The 24,282-nt window shown below is 37.9% G+C and overlaps 1 pseudogene; it reads left to right on the top strand.

The window, feature by feature from the left end:
- Window positions 1-898: 898 nt before the first annotated feature.
- LOC146839188 (transcription factor LBX2 pseudogene) lies at window positions 899-1,252 on the top strand (annotated as a pseudogene).
- The last annotated feature ends 23,030 nt before the right edge of the window (window positions 1,253-24,282 follow it).

Genomic DNA, 24,282 nt, shown 5'->3' with positions numbered 1-24,282 from the left:
CTGGACTCATCTCTCTGTGAGTGGAATGACTGTCCTCTCCCCGGCCACTCTGCCTGTCCACTTTGCGATTGGACTGCCTGTCCTCTCTCCGGACACTCTGCCTGTCCACTTTGCGATTGGACTTCCTTTCCTCTCTCCGGACACTCTGCCTGCTCTCTCATCGGATAGTCTGCCTGTCCACTTTGTGATCGAACTGCCTGTCCCCGGACACTTTGCCTGCCTCCTCTGTGGGTGGACAGCCTGTCTTCTCTCCGGACACTCTGCCTGCCTGTTCACTGAGAGTGGTGCCTGCCCTCGCTCCGGACATTTTGCCTGCCTCCTTTGTTAGTGGACAGCCTGCCTTTCGTACGGATACCCTGCTTTCCTCCTCTCTGTGGGTGGACAGCCTGCCCTCACTTGGCTACTGCCTGTCCCTCTGTGGGTGGACTGCCTGCCGTTTCTCCGGACACTTTGCCTTCCTCCTCTCTAAGTGGACAGTCTGCTCTCTCTTGGATGCTGCCTGCCCTTTCGAAGGGTCCTTCCTGTCCACTCTGAGGTGCGCCCTGGACAGACTGTGGCTACCCGCGCCGGTCCTAGCTCCTAGAAGACCACCCCTGGCCGCAGCACCGCAGCTTCATGGAGAGGTCCCGGGGAGAGGAGCCACGCCTCGGGCCCTGACATGAGACTCAAGGCCCCCTTGGCTTCCGGAATCTGCATTTTTGCTTCTGGGGGGCATCGCAGGACGCCCGGGGCAGAATGAGGTTTCGGGGGGCTTGCTGAGGGGCCTCTCGCGGCTGGACAGAGAGGGCTGCACACAGCGCGCTGCTCCTTGACACACAAGCCTCCCCTGCCCTGCCCTGCCCTGCCCTGGCTTTGGAGAGGGGCTGTCGGGCTTCAGAAGGGTGGGGGGCCCTTGGCTATGACCTCCACCAAAGAAATGAAGCCCGGGACCCTCCTGCACCCCAGGAGTGAGGAGAGGAGACGGAGCTCCCTAGACCAGCTTCCGCCCCCCGCCAACTCCAACAAGCCGCTCACCCCCTTCAGCATCGAAGACATCCTCAGCAAACCCTCAGTGAAAAAGCTGCCAGGCAGTCACGGGGCCCCCAGGGGCCAGGAGAAGGGCCCCAGCCCCGTAGGGCCCAGGAACGGAGTGACCGCCCCTTCCTCCCCCCTCTGCTCCCTGGAAGAGCTGGCGAGCAAGACCTTCAAAGGCCTGGAAGTGAGTGTGCTGCAGGCAGCCGAAGGTCAGTCCGGGGCTGGGGCTGGACTCTGACACCTAGAACCTGGCAGGGACTTACGCTGACACCTAGAACCTGGTAGGGACTTACGCTGACACCTAGGAACTGTCCACCCTGCCCCCTGTTCACTATTCGCCACCTTCCTTTTCCACTCTCGCACTGAAAAAAACAAAATGGCGGCCGACACTTCCTGGTTTCCACCGATTCAAATGTTTACGAAGACACGGCAGGGTGCTAGCACGGTGCGCGCCTATAGATATATATATGCTTTTAACTGCACTTTTCTCATGAAATACTAAACAGATTTACACGAGACCTTCAAAAGGCACATCCCTGACCTGAGGACTACCTCTCTGCCAAATTTCAAGTAATTCTGTTCAGCCGTTTGGGCTGTAGCTTGGACTAAAGGTCCCTATGGAAAAATGCATGGGAAAAATGCGTTTTGGGACCCCCCTTTTTCTCAGCCCCCGCTTGACGAATCCCCCCGAGACTTTCAGGGTAGGAGCGGAGCGGAGCGCCCCACCTATTTTGAAAATTTCGCGAGGATTCGTCAATCGGCGCCAAAGTTATTCCAAATAGAATGTTGCAGATTTCCTATGGAAACACGATCCTAACTATAACTATCTACTGGCGACCGCCAGTAGATAATATGTATATATATATATATATTCAGTGAAAAAACCATAGGTTTCACACACGTTATAGTTAGCTGGACATTTCACTCGTAAAAAACCAATGAAATTTTCCCGTTATAGTTAGTTAAGCTAACTATAACTCGCGCGCCCGCAATGCACTGCTGATGACGTCACATATTACATCACTCATGACATGGTCAGTGACATCACTCATGACATCACTGATGACATCTCAAATGACATCACTGATGACATCACTGATGACATCATCCATGTGATGGAGTGGCAGATCTCCTCTCACCCTAATATAACCTTTGATACACACATTCAAAAATAGAGACTGAAATTTTCAAAAAAATGGACATACCAATACCAATTACAACAACCTCTTCAATAATTCTAAGAACCACATAAACATCCACTCATTCATCAACAGTCCTGTACAGTCACTCATTCGTGTACTCATACATCATATGTACTCATACACCAATACATCCTGTTACACAATGCCACTCATCCACAGAGTTACTGACACACATAGTCACTCATGAAAAAAAGAAAGAAACATACATTTACTTGCATATACAGTTATACACACACCACCACACTTACTTCTACAGAAACTTACACATACTTAGTCTTTTAAACAATCACTTATAGAAACACATACTTATTCATATAGGAACTCTTTCAATCTCTCACTCTCACATATACTCACTTATATACACCAATAGTCACATATACTAGTTTAAAACATATGTAGTTACTCATAAAGACACTATTGAGACAGCCATTCACTAACTAACACACCCATACACACACTCATCCACCCATACAGTCCTGCACACATACTGTCTTCTACACATACAAACAGTGAGTCACTCATTCATGCACCTATGCACTACGTAATACCCCCCACCGAACCATATAGACACTGATACTCAAAAAACCAACTAATAACCTATATAGACACTCATGTAGCTACTCACCAACCCATGCAGCCACTTATACACAAAGTGAGAGACTGATACAGATATTTACATATTTAAACATTACTCACTAAGGGCCTCATGTAGGTAGCCAAATACCGGTCGGTAACGGCCGATTTTCGGTAATTATACCGTTACCGACCGGTATTTTGGCCATTGGTATGTAGGGGGACATATTTTGCTTTCGGAATTTACCGAATCGGTAAAATTACCGATTCGGTAATAATACCGAATCGGTAATGTTACCGAATCGGTAACTTTTCCGAATCGGTAATTTTACCGATTCGGTAAATTCCGAAAGCAAAATCGAGATGTAGGGGGAGTGTGTGTGTGTGTTTATGAGTCGGTATTTACCACCAACTTATAGTTGGTGGTAAATAATGAATGTATGTGTAAATGCATTTTTACGCGCGTAGCAGTGTGCAATGTGGCATACATACATGCCCTTAGGGCATGTATGTGTGCCACATGTGCACACATGGCCGAATCAGGGGTGCAACAGGGTGTCAATGTGACACCCTGCCACCCTTGCATGTTCTCCACAATTACCGAATCGGTATTTACCGATTCGGTAATGAGGCATACCTTCCCCCCAATGGGAAAGTATGCCTCATTACCGAATCGGTAAATACCGATTCGGTAATTACCGAATTGTAACGAATCGGTAAAAATTACCGACTCATTACCTACATACGAGTTACCACTTCTTAAATACCGATTCGGTACGGCTCGGTATTTAAGAAGTGGTAACTGGTATGCTACCTACATGAGGCCCTAAGCCATGTATTCACTAAGATACATTTAATCAGTCAGTTACACAATCAATTTTTCAAAAACAAATCATCCATTTAGACACTTATATACCCATTTATTCTTCCATCGACCTTGAGATATACATATATAAAACATATTTAATTTTCAGAAAAACACACATTCACTGGACGATGTAATCAGTGATGTCATCAGTGATGTCATTTGAGATGTCATCAGTGATGTCATGAGTGATGTCACTGACCATGTCATGAGTGATGTAATATGTGACGTCATCAGCAGTGCATTGCGGGCGCGCGAGTTATAGTTAGCTTAAATAACTATAACGGGAAAATTTCATTGGTTTTTTACGAGTGAAATGTCCAGCTAACTATAACGTGTGTGAAACCTATGGTTTTTTCACTGAATTTGCAAGGTTTTTTAAATGCTAATTCCTAACTATAACATGTGTGAAACCTATGGTTTTTTCAGTGAATTTGCAAGGTTTTTTAAATGCTAATCCCTAACTATAACATGTGTGAAACCTATGGTTTTTTCAGTGAATTTGCAAGGTTTTTTAAATGCCAATTTCTAACTATAACGTGTGTGAAACCCATGTTTTTTTCAGTGAATTTGTATGGTTTTTTAAATGCTAATTCTTACCTATAACATATGTGATTCCCATATTTTTTATATTGATTTTGTATGATTTTTTTATTATAAATTCTTATCTTAAATGTGTTTTTTTTTTTAAAAAAACTAGTTTTTTTTTAACTTTTTATTCTCTTAAAACACTATGTTTTTTGTAAAAAAAATATGCAATATATCAAGTTTTCTCTTTTTTTTTTTTACCAAACAGGTAAGATATATTGGTATAACATAGAAAATATTTTCTTTTTTTTTTTAGTGCGCGTACGGTAAGCGTATGGTAAGCGTACGGTTTACGCAATGTTTGTAATTTATCTACTCTGTTTGCGTATAGTTACGCAATTTGTGTAGCCGCGCGTACTGTGCGTGGGGCGCGTAGGCGTGTACGCTACACGCGCACGTTACGCGGAAGTGTTGTAGAGTGACTGTTTTGCGCATGCACGTGTGCGCGTGTCTTTTTTACGCGCATGCGCACTTTTACCGTAAGCGCACCGTAAGCGCACCGTAAGCGTAACGTAAGCGTAACGTATGCGCACGGTGGGTCATGTGATCATGAAACACAACTTTTGATTGGTTGAAACTACTTTCAGTTCTATAACTCTCCTACACCACACCCATTCCCCTCATTTCTGCTTGTGATTCCTTAGGAGAAGGAGCTGACTTGTCTTTGTGATACGATGGCAGAACAGCACTCTTCAGCTGAGAGTGAGGCTAGCAGCACCACCATCAGGCAGAGAAGGAGGAAACAGAAGGGCTCTTTCATATGGGAGTATTTCAGTTTTCCAGAGGGTGAGAAAAAAGTCAATGCTGCCTTGGTGACTTGCAAGCTGTGCCAGCGTGTACTTTCGCAAGGTAATCCCAACAAGAAGTATTCCTTTGGGAATCACACTATGTTGAGACACCTTGAGGATGTGCATCCTAGGACACATGCACGACATACTAGGGGCAACCCTACAGTAAGTCGAGCAAGCACATCCACAGCAGCTCAGCCGAGTCCTTCTTCGGAAGCTCAGCAGAGCCCTTCATCTGTGGGGGCACATTCACCTTTTTCTGAACCTCTGGAAACGAACCCTCGGTTTGGTAGGGTTACTATGCGATGTTCATTTTGCCATGATCTAATTGTTCATAGGGAGACCAGTGTTTCCCTCATTAACAACAGAATAGATCAGCACAAATGTCCAACCAGCTAATGTTCCCATACTTCCTTTCCTCTGTCCCTGCATGAACACAACGGCTCTTTTAAGAGCCAACCTTACCTCTAAACTTTTTTTTATTTTTTCTTTAAAACTTTTTTTTTTTTTTTTTTACCGTACGCGTACGGTAAGCGTATTTTTTTTTTTTTTTTTTTTTTTAAAAACACTAAAAATCAATTACCACATCTCAAGATCCTTGAGGAATTAATAACTAAATACTAAAAATCTTTTTGAGATAAAGTGGAAGAAAGGGACCATCTAATTTCTCACTTACCTGACCCACCCAACAATTTAATTTTTAATTAAAATGTAATTGAAATTACTTGAAAAAATGGTTGTTTTTTTTTGAAAATTTTCTTTCACAGTCTGAAAAAAAAGAAAAAAGTATTAATATTTAATAAATCAATATATTACACAGTACACGTATTTACATGTTTTTCCCAAAAAATATTTTGCCTTTTTTTTGCTGTTTTCAGAATATATTGCATTTCACTATAAATTGTGAAAGCAATTGCATTCATCATTTAACAGCGGGCAAAAAAAAAATAACAATCTCAAAGATTGTATAAAAAAAGCCCCGAATCTCTTTTAACTTAAACATAACATTATAGAAATGCATAATATTCTAAAAAAATATCAACTAATATCAATACTTATTTCTTTAAAATACCGTCTGACATTTTTGTTTCAGAAGTATAATCACAAAAATATATCTCAAATAACTCCACAATACATCTGGTTCCATTTCCTTTAGGCCAAATAGTAATTTTAAAATCCTTTTTTGATTACATTTCCAATGGTAATCCAATAAAATTCTAAAGTTTAAATTGTACAGGTCTCACCGATTCTCTGTAACATTTTGGTTTCCGAAAGATTAATTAATAATTAAATAAGTCCACAATACAATTGTTTACCTTTCCTCATGGCCAAATAGTAATTTTAAAAATCTTTTTTGAATACATTTCCAATGGCAATCCAATAACATTCCAAAATTTAAATTGTGCAGATGTTACCGATTTTGTCTAAATTTTTGATTTTCCAAAGTTTCATTAAAAATTTAAAAAGTCCACATTACAATTGGTTACCTTTCCATTAGGCCAGATGATAATTTGAAAAATCATTTTTTTTGAAAATTCCAATGGTAATCCAATAAAATGGTAAAATTGTTTTGTACACATCTTGCCAAGTCTCTCTAAAATTTAGGTTTCAGGAAGATTAGATAGGAATTTGCTAAATCAAAAGGCAAACGTTGCTTGAAAATCAATTGGGAATCATTACACAGTGTCCAGCCTTTTTCACATTTAAGATAAACTGTGTAATGTCCAGAAGTAACAGTAGGTCCTTCATGGAAAATTATTGCAACTGTTACAAAAGTTTTTCCTGAAATTGATAATTGCTGTCCTGTAAACTTCTTTATTAAAGTATCCAATTTTGAACCATCAGCTTTACATTGTTGCATCATTAAAATTACATATTGTCCGTATTCCTTTAAAAGTAACGTTGAAAACATTTCAGATTGACACTCACTGCATTCCATGTTATGATTAGCATCTTTAACTAATTTAGCAAAAGTGACTGTTTTACTTTCTGGCAATGTTAAATAAATAAACCTTTCAGAATCAACATTAGAGCCACATGTATTATAACAGTTTTCACAACTATGTTCCCATTTATAAGAGAGACCAAACAAATTTTCAATGGGAACCCCTTCCTCTTCCAGTACCTGAAGAAAAAACATCAAGAATTCCTGTGCGTCTTGCTGTACATTTTGAGAAAACTGTGTTCGTCCTGAACATACATCTAAAAGTTTTCTAATTTCAGTAGCACTTTCTATTTGAGTTTTATCATTACTCAGCTTTTGAAAAAGGAGACTCAACTCAGAACAGAATCTTTTTCTCTGATTTACTATTATCTGCTCTTGCACACTTTCCAGATAAAATGCAACATTCAGCACTACATTAGCGTAGCAGTTGACACCAGAGCTATTTTCAAAATGACATCCTACAACCTCTTCTTCATTTTCCTTTTTCTTTTTGCTTGCAATTACATCACTCCTCTTTTTTTTCCTCCTCTCTACATCTTCATTACAGATATTCTCATTTCTCCTTTTACGAGAAACTACACGTTTCTCCAACACAGGATACTGACCTAAATGAGGAGCATAGGTTCTTCTTGATCTATTATACTCCTTTACACAATTTGTATCAGCACTAACTTTTGAGTCATCAAAGTCTATCATGAATAAACCAGATAATGTTTTCACTCGTGACAAAGCTACATAAGCCATACCTTCTTTGAACAGAGTTGAACCAATGTTCACAAAAGCACAATCTACAGTCAATCCTTGAGACTTGTGAATAGTTACAGCATATGCTAGCGAAAACAGAAACTGCTTCCTACGTACATATAAGTCTTTCACAAGCATGAAACGAACTGAACAACGACAAATGTCTTTAACTTCTTCTATCTGATCAAATTTTATTTTTAAACATTCAATTCCATCTTTTTTCTGATAATTAATAAAACCCACAACTCTTCCCATAGCTCCATTAACTAAACCTTTTTCAACATCCAAATTTCTCCTTAAAAATACTCTACAGTTCATGCAAACATATAGATTTTTTTCTAATCCAGCTGTTTTGGAAATGTTCTTCTCTAGTGAATCCAATTTATTTTTCAGTGTGCCTGTTAATGTGATAGTAATTCTTCCATCCTCAATTTTGTCCACTGCTTCCAATTTCCTGATATCTTCCTTTTCCAATTTCAAAAGCTCCTCATTGAATATTGAGCATTCACGTAGAGTTGGCATTAAGCAGATGACACTTTTCTTTTCTGCAATGTTCTTGTATATCTTCTCTGCAACAATTTCTTCCTTTGGAAATAAATTATGTAGCAGCCGACTCTGTAATGCTTTTTTGCCTACTTCTGTGAGTAGTCCAATCCTGATATCTTTCAGAATACTTCCATATTCTTCATCGTTTGCTTGCCTCATATTAGTAGTAAGTTCCTTGTACTCAAAAAAGGACCAAATATTTGTATTACCGATGCTTCCCAATGACTTCTTCGTGTCTTCATGTGTCACAGTATTAAACACTGGTTGTCCTTTAACTGGAGTAAGTTGCAAAAGATCTCCAAAAACTATGACGTGTTTTCCTCCAAATAACACGTCATAGTCTGTCCTTAGAATTTGCTGCATTCTTAAATGCACAAAGGCAAGCATTAAGTTTGATACCATGCTCACCTCATCAATAATGAGAACTTGCATCTTCTTCAATACTCTTGAAACTTCCAAGCATGCTTCTCCAGTTAGCTTGTTGTATTGTATTTTGTTCTCGTGCTCCACTGGTAACATTAGCAAACGATGTAAAGTGATTCCTTTTATGTTATATGCTGCTAACCCAGTTGGAGCAGTAACCACACAAGACAAAGTAGAATCCGTTTTTTGCTGTAGGTAGCTTCTGATGACTTTTATAAGGAAACTTTTTCCAGTTCCAGCTTGTCCGCTTACATACCTCCTGATTGGATGAAATGATGTGCATGAGCACTCTTTTTTTTCATGTAGAAATCCGTGATAAATTTTGTTTCTGATCTCTTCATAAATTTGTTGCTGCTCTTCGTTCAGTTGTCTTTCCAAATTTTGTAAGTCTATAAATTCTTCTTGAGCTTGATTCATAGCCGTTTCCACTTCATTCATGGCTATTGATGCTTCATTTTCAACGATTGGTTGTCCTAGGGGATCTTGACTGAGTGTTCCTGAACTTTGGCTGTCCTGAGAACTGTCTCTAGCTACTTCTGCTGCAATTGTAGTTTCCTGTTCAATTTCTTCATTTAACATTTGCAGATAAGTTGTGAATGTATTGCATTCTATGCTGTCTTTGCAAGCATTAAAGGAATCTTCATAGCTTTTCAATACCTCCTCCTCACTGATTAATTTACTCTCCTCAAGAGGGCAGGGGGTAAGCTCGCATTTAATGGGCTATTGGACTAAAGCCGGCTTTAGCAAAGTGGGTGACTTTTTACATTACTCTAGGTGGTTAACTCCGCCCGAGATGCGCCTACTACTTTCAGGCAACTTTTTGTTAGCCGGGTCTTATCATATAATCTATAAACTTTTACAGCCACCTCCTTTACTCAGATTTCCCCTTTTAACAACGATCTTTTGTTCAATATTACTTTAATAAGGAAACCTGGTGAGTGGAAACGTCATCTTGCCCAGATCAATCAAGACGATTTAGGATCGAAAGCAGTTAAAAAATGGTGGGAACACGAAAAGCAGGTTTTATCGTTAACGACGTGGCGGACTATTAATAAATATAATGTTTCCACTTTACGGGGAGCCAATTGGCGTAGAATGATATTTTTTGGGAAATGGCTCCTCTACTATACCCCGGCGGTAATTGCCAAAATGTTTAGTAATTATATACCGATCTGCTTTCGTTGTCAAAGTTTTGCCCCCGCTAACTGGACACACGTCACAGTTGAATGTTGCATGATCAAAGAGTTCTGGATAGATATTTTTGCTTTTTTATCTTCTATTTTTCATATCCAGATATCTTTAAATTCCAATTTGATGCTTCATGGCTTTGATCAGAATCTTAATATCTCTGTCTCACATGCTAAACTTCTGTTTATTTGCATGGCAGTGGCAAGATCATTGCTACTTCAGAATTGGCGATCAACTCAGACACCATCTTTTTATGAATGGTTGCGTAAAATGCGAAGAGTTAAGATCAGTGAGCGTAACTATGCAGCGAGGATTGGAGGGGGGAGAAAATTCGATAAAATTTGGGAAAACTTTTTTTGACTCTCTTCTCATTAAGGTCATTTTCAAAATTGCTTTTGTTATTTTACAAAGATCTTGGTTCATTGTATCTGAGATGTTTTGGTTTTTGTAATTCTATACTTTCTGTATTAACTTGAATGTTGTATGACACCTTCAGTTTCAATAAAAATAAAAAAAATAAAAAAAAATAAAAGAGCTTCCAAGCTCTCCTCCCATACACTCACGGGAGTTCCTTTTGCTTTCTTCATCTGAAACAGATCAATATTGTCTCCCATAACTTCTTTTGAATGAAGAGGATGTATGCTGAAATGTTCATAAATTTCTTCTTCCTTTGACTTGTCCACTTTTTCAATTTGTCCAGTTGGTGTTTCTGTGTCTTCTTCTAAATCTTCTTCTTCTTCTTCTATATTAATTGTTTCATACCATTTGTTATTCCTTTTCAAATACAAATTTGCTCTTTGTACTTTCCGTACATCTACCAGCTCCTGCCAAATCTTCTTATTCTTTGTAGGTACACCATTAACCAGAATAACTAATGGTTCAGTTTCCAAAGTATCCGCATCAATAGTTTCCATATTTTTTTTCAAATCCAAGGGCAAATACACCACTCTACCTTTTAAACTTCTCAGTAAATCTGAAGGAGGTAATTTACCAGTTTTGGGCTCCATACGTACTATGGTCTGGAACGGATGAACACATTGAATAAGTATAGACTCATATGTATTTAATTCAGAAAGTTCATCAGGAATAGCATCCAATTCTAAATTATTATGTACAGCTCTGGTCGGCATTCTATTTTCCTCTAACTTGTTGTAACAGTATTTACAAATACGCTGATCTTCACCCAATTCAAAACAATTTTCTAGAAATATATATGTGGCAAAATCCTTCCACTTATAATTATCTTCATTTTCACTCTTTCTGTAGAGATCAACATTCCTAGTTTGTTTTCTATAATGAGTTCTGTGGCAACAAATACAAGTAATATTTGGTCTTTCATTAGAGATTATTGCAAATTTTGTTATGTGATCATTAAATGTCTTACTTACAGAGGGTTCTACATTCTCTTCCACTTCTTCCTCATTTACTGTGTCCTTTTCTGCACTGTTTTGTTCAGGACCAAAGTAACAAAACTGAATTTCATCAACAACCTTCTCTACATCTGATACCGATCCACGGAACAGAGCCCTATTCAATTCATCTAACTTTATTGCTGGACTTTTAGCAAAATACAACCGTCTCACAAACTTTCTCATTTCAGTATGATGAACAGCCAGCATCCTAAAATGATGGAAAACACTATTACACACTTTTCTAGATAGACAAGCCAGAGAATGACCCTGCAAACCAGTATTCTCTCTCACTCTGCATGGATCTAGACTTTGAAGCACCTTAATCTTCTGTTTTACACTTTTTTTACTATATTCTCTTAGAAACTCACGAAATTTATCAATAGATTCCTGACGCACAGTGCAAATACTACTACAATTCCAAGTGTACACTGGGGCTTTAGGACGTCTCCCCATAGCCTCATCCGCCATCACTTGTACCTCATCTCTTGGAACCATTATCTCCTTCTCCATTATGCAACCATTTTTCACTTCATAAGCACGACCTCTGGTGTCAACTGCATGCAGGAAACTATTACTTTGGAAATAGCTCTCTTCGTTAAAAAAAGGTTCACTACTTTAACTATGCATCCATTTTCCTAAAAAACACTTTACAAAAGTTTGTTCTGTTCACTACTCTTTTCCTTTTGCTTTGTGATTTCAGTACATTAACCATTTTATCTAATGTACGCATCCTATTCAAAATTAAAATGAATAGTTTCCTTTTTAATTCTAATGCCTTTGCTGCAATGGCTTCAATTTCTTTTTTTCTCTTGTAATATTTTGCCTTTTGCTTATATTTCTTCACATCCTTTATCAAATTGGACATAACTCTTCTCTGAAACATTTTTCTACGTATCTCTTTAAACGCTGTTTTTCTGTTTAAGTTAATCTTTGTTGTTGCAGAAGGTATATTTGCATTAACTAAATTCTCAATTTTTTCCTGTTTTTTTCTATTGAAAACATTCTTTCCAGTACAGACATTTTGTACATTTTTCCTTTTTTTGAAGATGTTCTTTAAAAAATCTTTTGTCTGCTTACCAGAAGATTTGTTCTTTTAACCAACATGAGCATCTCCAACTAACTTAGGTCCTCCAGTTGTCTTCAAATATAGGTATTTTTTGTGGTCTTTCTTTAGTCTGGATTTTGTAGGCATCTTAAATTGTGTTCACTGCTCTTTAGCAATACCTGAAAAAAACTAAAAAAAAATTCCTTTATTTTATTTAAATATATTACTACATTTTTTATGATCTTTTCAAATCTTAAAATACTATGTACCCCTTTCCTACAAGTGAAAATCACAATAACACCATCACAAATTAAATATCTAAAAACAATTCCTGTGTGCACACAGAGTCATGGTTTGAAATTAGGCAGAAAACGAAATTTCTTTGCCAATTGCAAAGCATACTTTCTACTACTTTTTTGGCAAGTGATAAGTACTTTTACAGTCTGACACATTTTAAATCCACTTTTCAGATTATGAAAACAGCTCATGTCCAAACAGCTTTTTCAGACCAGCAACATGTGTAACCTGGGTGACTGACTACACTCCAGCAAGGGCAACCAGCCTTAGTGATGCTGAATGTATTTGCATTACTGATTAAAACCTCAAACCCCACTCGGTTGTGAATACTGTGCTTGATTCCACAGGATAAGCAGCTGGTTGTGTGCTAAGAGTCTGCTTCTGCATAAAAAAATAACACCCCCTTTCCATCTATTGCAAATGTAAAATCACCAGAGCAATACCAAACACCTTTCTGAGACCAACAACATGTGTAACCTGGGTGACTGACTACACTCCAGCAAGGGCAACCAGCCTTACTGATGCTGAATGTATTTGCATTACTGACTGAAACCTCAAACCCCACTCGGTTGTGAATACTGTCCATGATTCCACAGGATAACCAGCTGGCTGTGTGCTAAGAGTCTGCTTCTGCATACAAAAAAATGGCTCCCCCTTTCCATCTAATACAAATGTAAAATCACCAGAGCAATACGCAATAAATCTCTGCCTGTAATTCATATTTACACACAGAGTCATGTTTTCACATTAGTCACAAAACGAAATTTCTTTGCCAATTTGAAAGCACACTTACTACTCTTTTTTTTGGCAAGTGATAAACACTTTTACAGACTGACACATTATGAATCCACTTTTCAGATTCTGATAAAAGCACATGTCCAAACTGCTTTTTCAGACCAGCACCACGTGTAACCTGGGTGACTGACTACACTCCAGCAAGAGCAACCAGCCTTAGTAATGCTGAATGTATTTGCATTACTGACTGAAACCTCAAACCCCACTCGGTTGTGAATACTATCCATGATTCCACAGGATAACCAGCTGGCTGTGTGCTAAGAGTCTGCTTCTGCATACAAAAAAATGGCTCCCCCTTTCCATCTAATACAAATGTAAAATCACCAGAGCAATACGCAATAAATCTCTGCCTGTAATTCCTATTTACACACAGAGTCATGTTTTCACATTAGTCACAGAACGAAATTTCTTTGCCAATTTGAAAGCACACTTACTACTCTTTTTTTTGGCAAATGATAAACACTTTTACAGACTGACATATTTTGAATCCACTTTTCAGATTCTTAAAAAAGCACATGTCCAAACTGCTTTTTCAGACCAGCACCACGTGTAACCTGGGTGACTGACTACACTCCAGCAAGGGCAACCAGCCTTAGTGATGCTGAATGTATTTGCATTACTGACTGAAACCTCAAACCCCACTCGGTTGTAAATACTATGCATGATTCCACAGGATAACCAGCTGGCTGTGTGCTAAGAGTCTGCTTCTGCATACAAAAAAATGGCTCCCCCTTTCCATCTAATACAAATGTAAAATCACCAGAGCAATACGCAATAAATCTCTGCCTGTAATTCCTATTTACACACAGAGTCATGTTTTCACATTAGTCACAAAACGAAATTTCTTTGCCAATTTGAAAGCACACTTACTACTCTTTTTTTTGGCAAGTGATACACACTTTTACATACTGACACATTATGAATCCACTTTTCAGATTCTGATAAAAGCACATGTCCAAACTGCTTTTTCAGACCAGCACCATGTGTAACCTGGGTGACTGACTACACTCCAGCAAGGGCAACCAGCCTTAGTGATGCTGAATGTATTTGCATTACTCACTGAAACCTCAAACCCCACTCGGTTGTAAATACTATGCATGATTCCACAGGATAAGCAGCTGGCTGTGTGCTAAGAGTCTGCTTCTGCATACAAAAAAATGGCTCCCCCTTTACATCTAATGCAAATGTAAAATCACCAGAGCAATACGCAATAAATCTCTGCCTGTAATTCCTATTTGCACACAGAGTCATGTTTTCATATTAGTCACAAAACGAAATTTCTTTGCCAATTTGAAAGCACACTTACTACTCTTTTTTTTTGGCAAGTGATAAACACTTTTACAGACTGACACATTATGAATCCACTTTTCAGATTCTGATAAAAGCACATGTCCAAACTGCTTTTTCAGACCAGCACCATGTGTAACCTGGGTGACTGACTACACTCCAGCAAGGGCAACCAGCCTTAGTGATGCTGAATGTATTTGCATTACTGACTGAAACCTCAAACCCCACTCGGTTGTGAATACTGTGCATGATTCCACAGGATAACCAGCTGGCTGTGTGCTAAGAGTCTGCTTCTGCATACAAAAAAAATGGCTCCCCCTTTCCATCTAATACAAATGTAAAATCACCAGAGCAATACGCAATAAATCTCTGCCTGTAATTCCTATTTACACACAGAGTCATGTTTTCATATTAGTCACAAAACGAAATTTCTTTGCCAATTTGAAAGCACACTTACTACTCTTTTTTTTGGCAAGTGATAATCACTTTTACAGACTGACACATTATGAATCCACTTTTCAGATTCTGAAAAAAGCACATGTCCAAACTGCTTTTTCAGACCAGCACCATGTGTAACCTGGGTGACTGACTGCACTCCAGCAAAGGCAACCAGCCTTAATAATGCTGAATGTATTTGCATTACTAACTGAAACCTCAAACCCCACTAGTTTGTGAATACTATCCATGATGTTTAACAGGATAACCAGCTGGCTGTGTGCTAAGAGTCTGCTTCTGCATAAAAAAAACCTCCCCCTTTCCAACTAATGCAAATGTAAAATTACCAGAGCAATACCAAACAGCTTTATGAGACCAGCAACATGTGTAACCTGGGTGACTCCAGCAAGGGCAACCAGCCTCACTGATGCTGAATGTATTTGCATTACTGAGTGCAACCTCAAACCCTTAAAGTATTCCTTATTTTTACCAGTACACCTTAAATTTTCGTGAAAACATAGTCCATATTATTTTACATGTTCCTCACATTTAAATTTCTCCCAAAACAGAAAATAATAAACACAACTTCAACAAAAGGAATTCCAATTCTATTATTCATTTCTTAATTTACCATATACATCCCCTCTCAAACTCTAAACTCACCTTTAAAATTAGTTAATTGTAAAAGAAATGTGGCACTCAAACAGCAGATTATCATAGCCAGGATCTCTGTTCTCTACACCTCTCTCCTCTCAGCAGAACCAGATAATGGCAAAGTTTCCCTCTCTTTTTCCACACATATACATGTAAGTTTCAAATCTCAGTGCTTCCCCCTTTTTTTCAAATGTAATCACACATTTCTATTGGTTGAAAACCAACCCTTTTCCAAAAGTACCCTTCCCCCAACTTGACTTCTGCCTAGTACCCTTCCCCCAACTTGACTTCTGCCTGCTACCATAGCAACAGCTCTTGAAACACTGCTGTGTAGAGTCAGGTCAAAAGTTCACCAAACAATGTTTAATTTCCAAAGAGCAGGAGTGCTTGACTTTACAAACCTAACAGCAAATCCATAGTACTGTTCTTTGGTAACACATTTTTCTGTACCAATACAAAACATGCTTCTATAAATTTACACATACAGCCTAGTTTTTATTCTAGAATGGTATGAAACAGCCAATCAGTTTCAAAAAAAATAAAAAATATGTATGCCTCCATTTCCAAACTGTCTTTCATTTCTTTTTACCATTCTACTGAATTACACCTCCTGAGTGCATCCAGTTCTCCTTTGAAGATGTTCACAGTGTGGATTGTAGGGCACAGCTATGTCTTCTGGAGTGAAAAGTATGCAGAGAAAACAGATATGGTGAGAGACCTTGCTTTACCAAATGTAGACATTAAATGGATTGGTCAGAGAGGGTTAAAGTGGCACCAATTGATGCCATTGGTGAAATCCTTCATGCAAATCCAACACCCTGACCTCATAATAGTGCACTGTGGTGGCAATGACCTAGGCACTTTGACTGGGGTAGGTCTGGAAATGCTTATGAAGGAGACCTTTGCACAACTGTTTTCACTTTTCCCTAAAACTGCCTTTGTGTTTTCTAACATATGCCAAAGGCAAAAATGGAACTGGTCCAATCATTTCTGTCCACAGATTGACAAAGCAAGAAAGCACGTCAACAAATCTGTTTCTGCTTTCCTCTGAGACTATGGTATGGGTTCCATTTACCACAACAACTTGCGTTACGACATGCAAGACATTTATAGAGGAGATGGTGTGCACTTCAATGATGAAGGGAACAGAGTCTTCCTCTTGAACCTTAGACTCTGCATCGGTACTTACTTGTAGGTACCACTAAAAAATCACTTCATAAACACAACGGCTCTTTTTAGAGCCCCCTAATATCTAAACACTTAAATCTGAATTTTATTTCTCTTTTTATTTTATTTTTCTACCTTACGCGTACGGTAAGCTTACCGTAAGCTTGCCGTACGCGTACCCCGCGATTTTTTTTTAAAATTAATAAATGTTTTTTTTTGTACTTTTCTGTCCTTCTTTGACCCACTTTCAAATGTTAGGAGGTCTGTAACTCTCCTCCTTGCCCCCTTTTCAAGTTATCACCCTTTTTGTTTCTGTGTGAAACACACAAAATGGCGGCCGCCGCTTCCTGGTTTCGACCGATTCGAATGTTTACTAAGATCTAACAGCCAATCAGAATCGCGCTCGCGCTCGCGCACGTCACCGTACGCGTACGGTAAGCTTACCGTAAGCTTACCGTAAGCGCACCGTAAGCTGTCACAGATATATATATTGATTTAAATGCTATTTTCTCAGAATCTACTGAACAGATTTACACCAAACCTACAAAAGGCACTTCCTTGACCTGAGGACTACCTCTCTGCCAAATTTCAAGTAATTCTGTTCAGCCGTTCGGGCTGTAGCTGTGTCTAAAGGTCCTATGGAAAAATGCATGGGAAAAACGCGTTTGGGACCCCCCTTTTATCTCAGCCCCCGCTTAACGAATCCCCCCGAGACTTTCAGGGTAGGAGCGGAGCGTAGCGCCCCACCTATTTTGAAAATTTCGCGAGGATTCGTCGACCGGCGCAAAAGTTATTCAAAATAGAATGTTGCGGATTTCCTATGGAAACGTGGTCCTAACTATAGGTAATATTCACTGAAAAAACCATAGGTTTCACACATGTTATAGTTAGCGGAAATTTTACTGACAAAAAACCAATGAAATTCCCCGTTATAGTTAGTGCAGGCAACTATAACTCACGCGACCGCAATCCTCTGCTGATGCTAATACTGTATTTAGACACTTATTTGCCCATGTCTTCTTCCATACATTTTTAGCTATACATATATTACAAATATTTTTTTTTCATAAAGACACATATGTCATCAGCAGAAGATTGCGGTCGCGTGAGTTATAGTTGCCTGCACTAACTATAACGGGGAATTTCATTGGTTTTTTATCAGTAAGATTTCCGCTAACTATAACATGTGTGAAACCTATGGTTTTTTCAGTGAATTTGCAAGGTTTTTTAAATGCTAATTCCTAACTATAACGTGTGTGAAACCTATGGTTTTTTCAGTGAATTTGTACGTTTTTTTAAATGCTAAGTTACTTTACGCCATTCGTGGCGTGCGCGCCCACTTAACGCAGTTCGTTCCGTGCGCGCACGGTGCGCTTCGCGCACCGTGCGCCCACTTTACGCAGTTAGCGCCGTGCACGCACGGTGGGCCATGTACGCACGATGCGCTTCGCGCACCGGGCGCACATGGAGGACATATGATGCACTTTGTTTTGAAAGGTAATATTTTAATTTTTCTTATAAGTTATAAGCCATGCACAAAGGGTGCCCTTCGGGCACCATTTGCACACGGGGTGGAGAGAGTGTGGATAATTTTTTTTTTAAATATTTCTATTTTTTATATTTTAGTTTTTCTTATGTCTAATAAGCCATTTGAGATGTCATCAGTGATGTCATGAGTGATGTCACTGACCATGACATGAGTGATGTAATATGTGACGTCATCAGTAGTGCATTGCGGGCGCGCGAGTTATAGTTAGCTGAACTAACTATAACGGGGGAATTTCAATGGTTTTTTACGAGTGAAATGTCCAGCTAACTATAAAATATGTGAAACCTTTGGTTTTTTCATTGAATTTCTAAGGTTTTTTAAATGCTAATTCCTAACTATAACGTGTGTGAAACCCATGTTTTTTTCAGTGAATTTGCAAGGTTTTTTAAATGCTAATTCCTAACTATAACGTGAGTGAAACCCATGTTTTTTTCATTGAATTTCTAAGGTTTTTTAAATGCTAATTCCTAACTATAACGTGTGTGAAACCCATGGTATTTTCAGTGAATTTGCAAGGTTTTTTAAATGCTAATTCCTAACTATAACGTGAGTGAAACCCATGTTTTTTTCAGTGAATTTGCAAGGTTTTTTAAATGCTAATTTTTTTTTTTTTTACATATTTTTATTTTAATTGTCTATCCTTTTTTAAAGACTATGGTTAAATTTTAAAAATTCTACAATATGTTTTTATTTTACAATTTTTTTAAAATAAACAGGTAAAATGTATTAGCAATACATTTTTTTTTGTTTTTTTTTACCGTGCGCGTACGGTAAGCGCACGTCGTGCCGTAATTATGTTAGTTTTCTACGCTGTTTGCGTTCATTTACGCAATTTGCGTAGACGCACGTCACGCGCGCATAGCGTGTAACACGTACGCTGCACGCGCACGTTACGCGGAAGTGAAGGGGCGTGCCAGTTTTGCGCATGCGCGCGTGCGCGTGTCTTTTTTACGCGCATGCGTACTTTTGCCGTAAGCGCACCGTAAGCGTACCGTAAGCGTACGGTAGGTCATGTGATCATGAAATACAACTTTTGATTGGTTGAAACTACTTTCAGTTCTAGAACTCTCCTACACCACACGCATTCCCCTCATTTCTGCTTGTGATCCCTTAGGAGAAGGAGCTGGGTTGTCTTTGTGATACGATGGCAGAACAGCAGAGCTCTTCTGAGAGTGAGGCTAGCAGCACTACCTTGAGGCAGAGAGCGAGGAAACAAAAGACCTCTTACGTATGGGAGTATTTTTCTTTTCCAGAAGGCCAGCAAAAGGTAAATGCACCCTTAGTGACTTGTAAGCTGTGTAAGCGTGTACTTTCAAGAGGGAATCCTGACAGGAAGTATTCCTTTGGGAATCACACCATGATGAGACACCTTAAGGATGTACACAGAAGGACACATTCTCGACTTACTGGAGGTAACCCTTCAGTAAATCAACCAAGCACATCCACAGCAGCTCAGCCTGGACCATCATCTGCAGGGCCGAGTCCTTCTTCTGCAGGTCAGGTGAGCCCTTCATCTGTGGGGGGAGCATCTCCTTTTTCTGGTCCTCTGGAAATTAACCCTCGGTTTGCGAGGGTTGAAGTACGGTGCGCCTGTTGTCATGATCTAATTACTTATAGGGAGACCAGTATTTCCCTAGTGAACATTAAAATAGATCAGCACACTTGTCGTACCGTCTAATATTCCCAATCTTTCTTTCCTCTGTCCCTGCATGAACACAACGGCTCTTTTAAGAGCCAACCTTATCTTTCATCTTTTTTTTATATATGTTTTTAAAAACTTTTTTTTTTTTTTTTTACCGTACGCGTACGGTACGCGTAATTTTTTTTTTTTTTTTTTTAAAAACACTAAAAATCAATTATCACATTACAAGGTCCTTGAGAGACTACAATTAAAAACTGAAAATGTGATTGTAGAAAAGTGGAAAAAAGGGACCATGATATTATTGACTTACCATACCCACTCAAAAAAATATTTATTCATTTAAATTTTTTTTTAATTGCTTTAAAAATGGTTCCAGTTTTCGAAAATGTTCTATCTCAATCTGAAAAAAAGAAAAAAGTATTAATATTTAATAAAACATTTTATAATACAGTACACATATTTACATATTTATCAAAAAATATTTTTGCCTTTTTTTTGCTGTTTTCAGAATATATTGCATTTCACTAAAAATTGTGAAAGCAATTGCATTCATCATTTAACAGCAGGCAAAAAAAAATTAACAATCTCAAAGATTGTTTTAAAAAAGCCCACAATCTCTTTTTTCATAAACATAACTTTATAGAAATGCATAATTTTCTTAAAAAATATCATCTAATATCAATACTTATTTCTTTAAAATACCGTCTGATATTTTTGTTTCAGAAGTATAATCACAATAATATATCTCAAATAACTCCACAATACATCTGGTTCCATTTCCTTTAGGCCAAATAGTAATTTTAAAATTCTTTTTTGGTTAAATTTCCAATGGTAATCCAATAAAATTCTAAAGTTTAAATTGTACAGATCTCACCGATTCTCTGTAATATTTTGGTTCCCGAAAGATTTATTAATAATTAAATAAGTCCACAATAGAATTGTTTACCTTTCCGCATGGCCAAATAGTAATTTTAAAAATAGTTTTTGAAAAAATTTCCAATGGCAATCCAATAACATTCCAAAATTTAAATTGTGCAGATGTTACCGATTTTTTCTAAATTTTTGGTTTTCCAAAGTTTCCTTTAAAAATGGAAAAATTCCACGTTACAATTGGTTACCTTTCCATTAGGCCAAATGATAATTTGTTAAATCTTTTTTTTTTTAAATTCCAAATGGTAATCCAATAAAATGGTAAAATTGTTTTGTCCAGATGTTGCCAAATCTCTCTAAAATTTAGGTTTCAGGAAGATTAGATAGGAATTTGCTAAATCAAAAGGCAAACGTTGCTTAAAAATCAATTGGGAAATATTACACAGTGTCCAGCCTTTTTCACATTTAAGATAAACTGTGTAATGACCAGAAGTTACAGTAGGTCCATCATGGAAAATTATTGAAACTGTTACAAAAGTTTTTCCTGAAATTGATAATTGCTGTCCTGTAAACTTCTTTATTAAAGTATCCAATTTTGAACCATCAGCTCTACATCGTTGCATCATTAAAATTACATACTGTCCGTATTCCTTTAAACTTAACGTTGAAAACATGTCAGATTTACACTCACCGCATTGCATGCTATGATTAGCATCTTTAACTAATTTAGCAAAAGTGACTGTTTTACTCTCTGGCAATGTTAAATAAATAAACCTTTCATTATCAACATTAGAGCCACATATATTATAACAGTTTTCACAACTATGTTCCCATTTATAAGAGAGACCAAATAAATTTTCAATGGCAACCAATTCTTCTTCCAGTACCTGAAGAAAATACATCAAGAATTCATGTGCGTCTTGCTGTTCATTTTGAGAAAACTGTGTTCGTCCTGAACATACATCTAAAAGTTTTCTAATTTCAGTAGCACTTTCTATTTTAGTTTTATCAATACTCAGCTTTTCAAAAAGGAGACTCAGCACAGAACAGAATCTTTTTCCCTGATTTACTATTATCTGCTCTTGCAAACTTTCCAGATAAAATGCAACATTCAGCACTACATTAGCGTAGCAGTTGACACCAGAGCTATTTTCAAAATGACATCCTACAACCTGTTCTTCATTTTCCTTATTCTTTTTGCTTGCAATTACATCACTCCTCTTTTTTTTCCTCCTCTCTACATCTTCATTACAGATATTCTCATTTCTCCTTTTACGAGAAACTACACGTTTCTCCAACACAGGATACTGACCTAAATGAGGAGCATAGCTTCTTCTTAATCTATTATACTCCTTTACACAATTTGTATCAGCACTAACTTTTGAATCATCAAAGTCTATCATGAATAAACCTGATAATGTTTTCACTCGTGACAAAGCAACATATGCCATACCTTCTTTGAACACAGTTGAACCAATGTTCACAAATGCACAATCTACAGTCAATCCTTGAGACTTGTGAATAGTTACAGCATATGCTAGCGAAAACGGAAACTGCTTCCTACGTACATATAAGTCTTTCACAAGCATGAAACGAACTGAACAACGACAAATGTCTTTAACTTCTTCTATCTGATCAAATTTTATTTTTAAACATTCAATTCCATCTTTTTAATGATAATTAATAAAACCCACAACTCTTCCCATAGCTCCATTAACTAAACCTTTTTCAACATCCAAATTTCTCCTTAAAAATACTCTACAGTTCATGCAAACATATAGATTTTTTTCTAATCCAGCTGTTTTGGAAATGTTCTTCTCTAGTGAATCCAATTTATTTTTCAGTGTGCCTGTTAATGTGACAGTAATTCTTCCATCCTCAATTTTGTCCACTGCTTCCAATTTCCTGATATCTTCCTTTTCCAATTTCAAAAGCTCCTCATTGAATATTGAGCATTCACGTAGAGTTGGCATTAAGCAGATGACACTTTTGTTTTCTGCAATGTTCTTGTATATCTTCTCTGCAACTATTTCTTCCTTTGGAAATAAATTATGTAGCAGCCGACTCTGTAATGCTTTTTTGCCAGCTTCAGTGAGTAGTCCAATTCTGATATCTTTCAGAATACTTCCATATTCTTCATCGTTTGCTTGCCTCATATTAGTAGTAAGTTCCTTGTACTCAAAGAAGGACCAAATATTTGTATTACCGATGCTTCCTAATGACTTCTTCGTGTCTTCATGTGTCACAGTATTAAACACTGGTTGTCCTTTAACTGGAGTAAGTTGCAAAAGATCTCCAAAAACTATGACGTGTTTTCCTCCAAATAACACGTCATAGTCTGTCTTCAGAATTTGCTGCATTCTTAAATGCACAAAGGCAAGCATTAAGTTTGATACCATGCTCACCTCATCAATAATGAGAACTTGCATCTTCTTCAATACTCTTGAAACTTCCAAGCATGCTTCTCCAGTTAGCTTGTTGTATTGCATTTTGTTCTTATGCTCCACTGGTAACATTAGCAAACGATGTAAAGTGATTCCTTTTATGTTATATGCTGCTAACCCAGTTGGAGCAGTAACCACACAAGACAAAGTAGAATCCGTTTTTTGTTGTAGGTAGCTTCTGATGACTTTTATAAGGAAACTTTTTCCAGTTCCAGCTTGTCCGCTTACATACATCCTGATTGGATGAAATGATGTGCATGAGCACTCTTTTTTTTCATGTAGAAATCCGTGATCAATTTTGTTTCTGATCTCTTCATAAATTTGTTGCTGCTCTTCGTTCAGTTGTCTTTCCAAATTTTGTAAGTCTATAAATTCTTCTTGAGCTTGATTCATAGCTGTTTCTACTTCATTCATGGCTATTGATGCTTCATTTTCAACGATTGGTTGTCCTAGGGGATCTTGACTGAGTGTTCCTGAACTTTGGCTGTCCTGAGAACTGTCTCTAGCTATTTCTGCTGCAATTGTACTTTCCTGTTCAATTTCTTCATTTAACATTTGCAGATAACTTGAGAATGTACTGCATTGTATGCTGTCTTTGCAAGCATTAAAAGAATCTTCATAGCTTTGAAATTCTCCCAGTAGTTCATCCTCTGTACGCCATGGTTTAAACAGCTGTAAAAGAGCCAAGTAGTAAAATTCCTTTTTGTCAGTAGTGTCGCAACTCAGCTTCCTGTGATTTATCAAACTTCCTTTTGTTTGCTTCACCAAACATCCTTCCTCACCAATGACTTTATATTTTCCATTGTTGA

This window comes from Triturus cristatus, chromosome 4_2, assembly GCF_964204655.1.
Source record: "Triturus cristatus chromosome 4_2, aTriCri1.1, whole genome shotgun sequence".
Classification (NCBI taxonomy): Eukaryota; Metazoa; Chordata; class Amphibia; order Caudata; family Salamandridae; genus Triturus; species Triturus cristatus.
The sequence above is the reverse complement of the archived record's forward strand: the minus strand, read 5'-3'. Positions and strand labels throughout refer to the sequence as shown.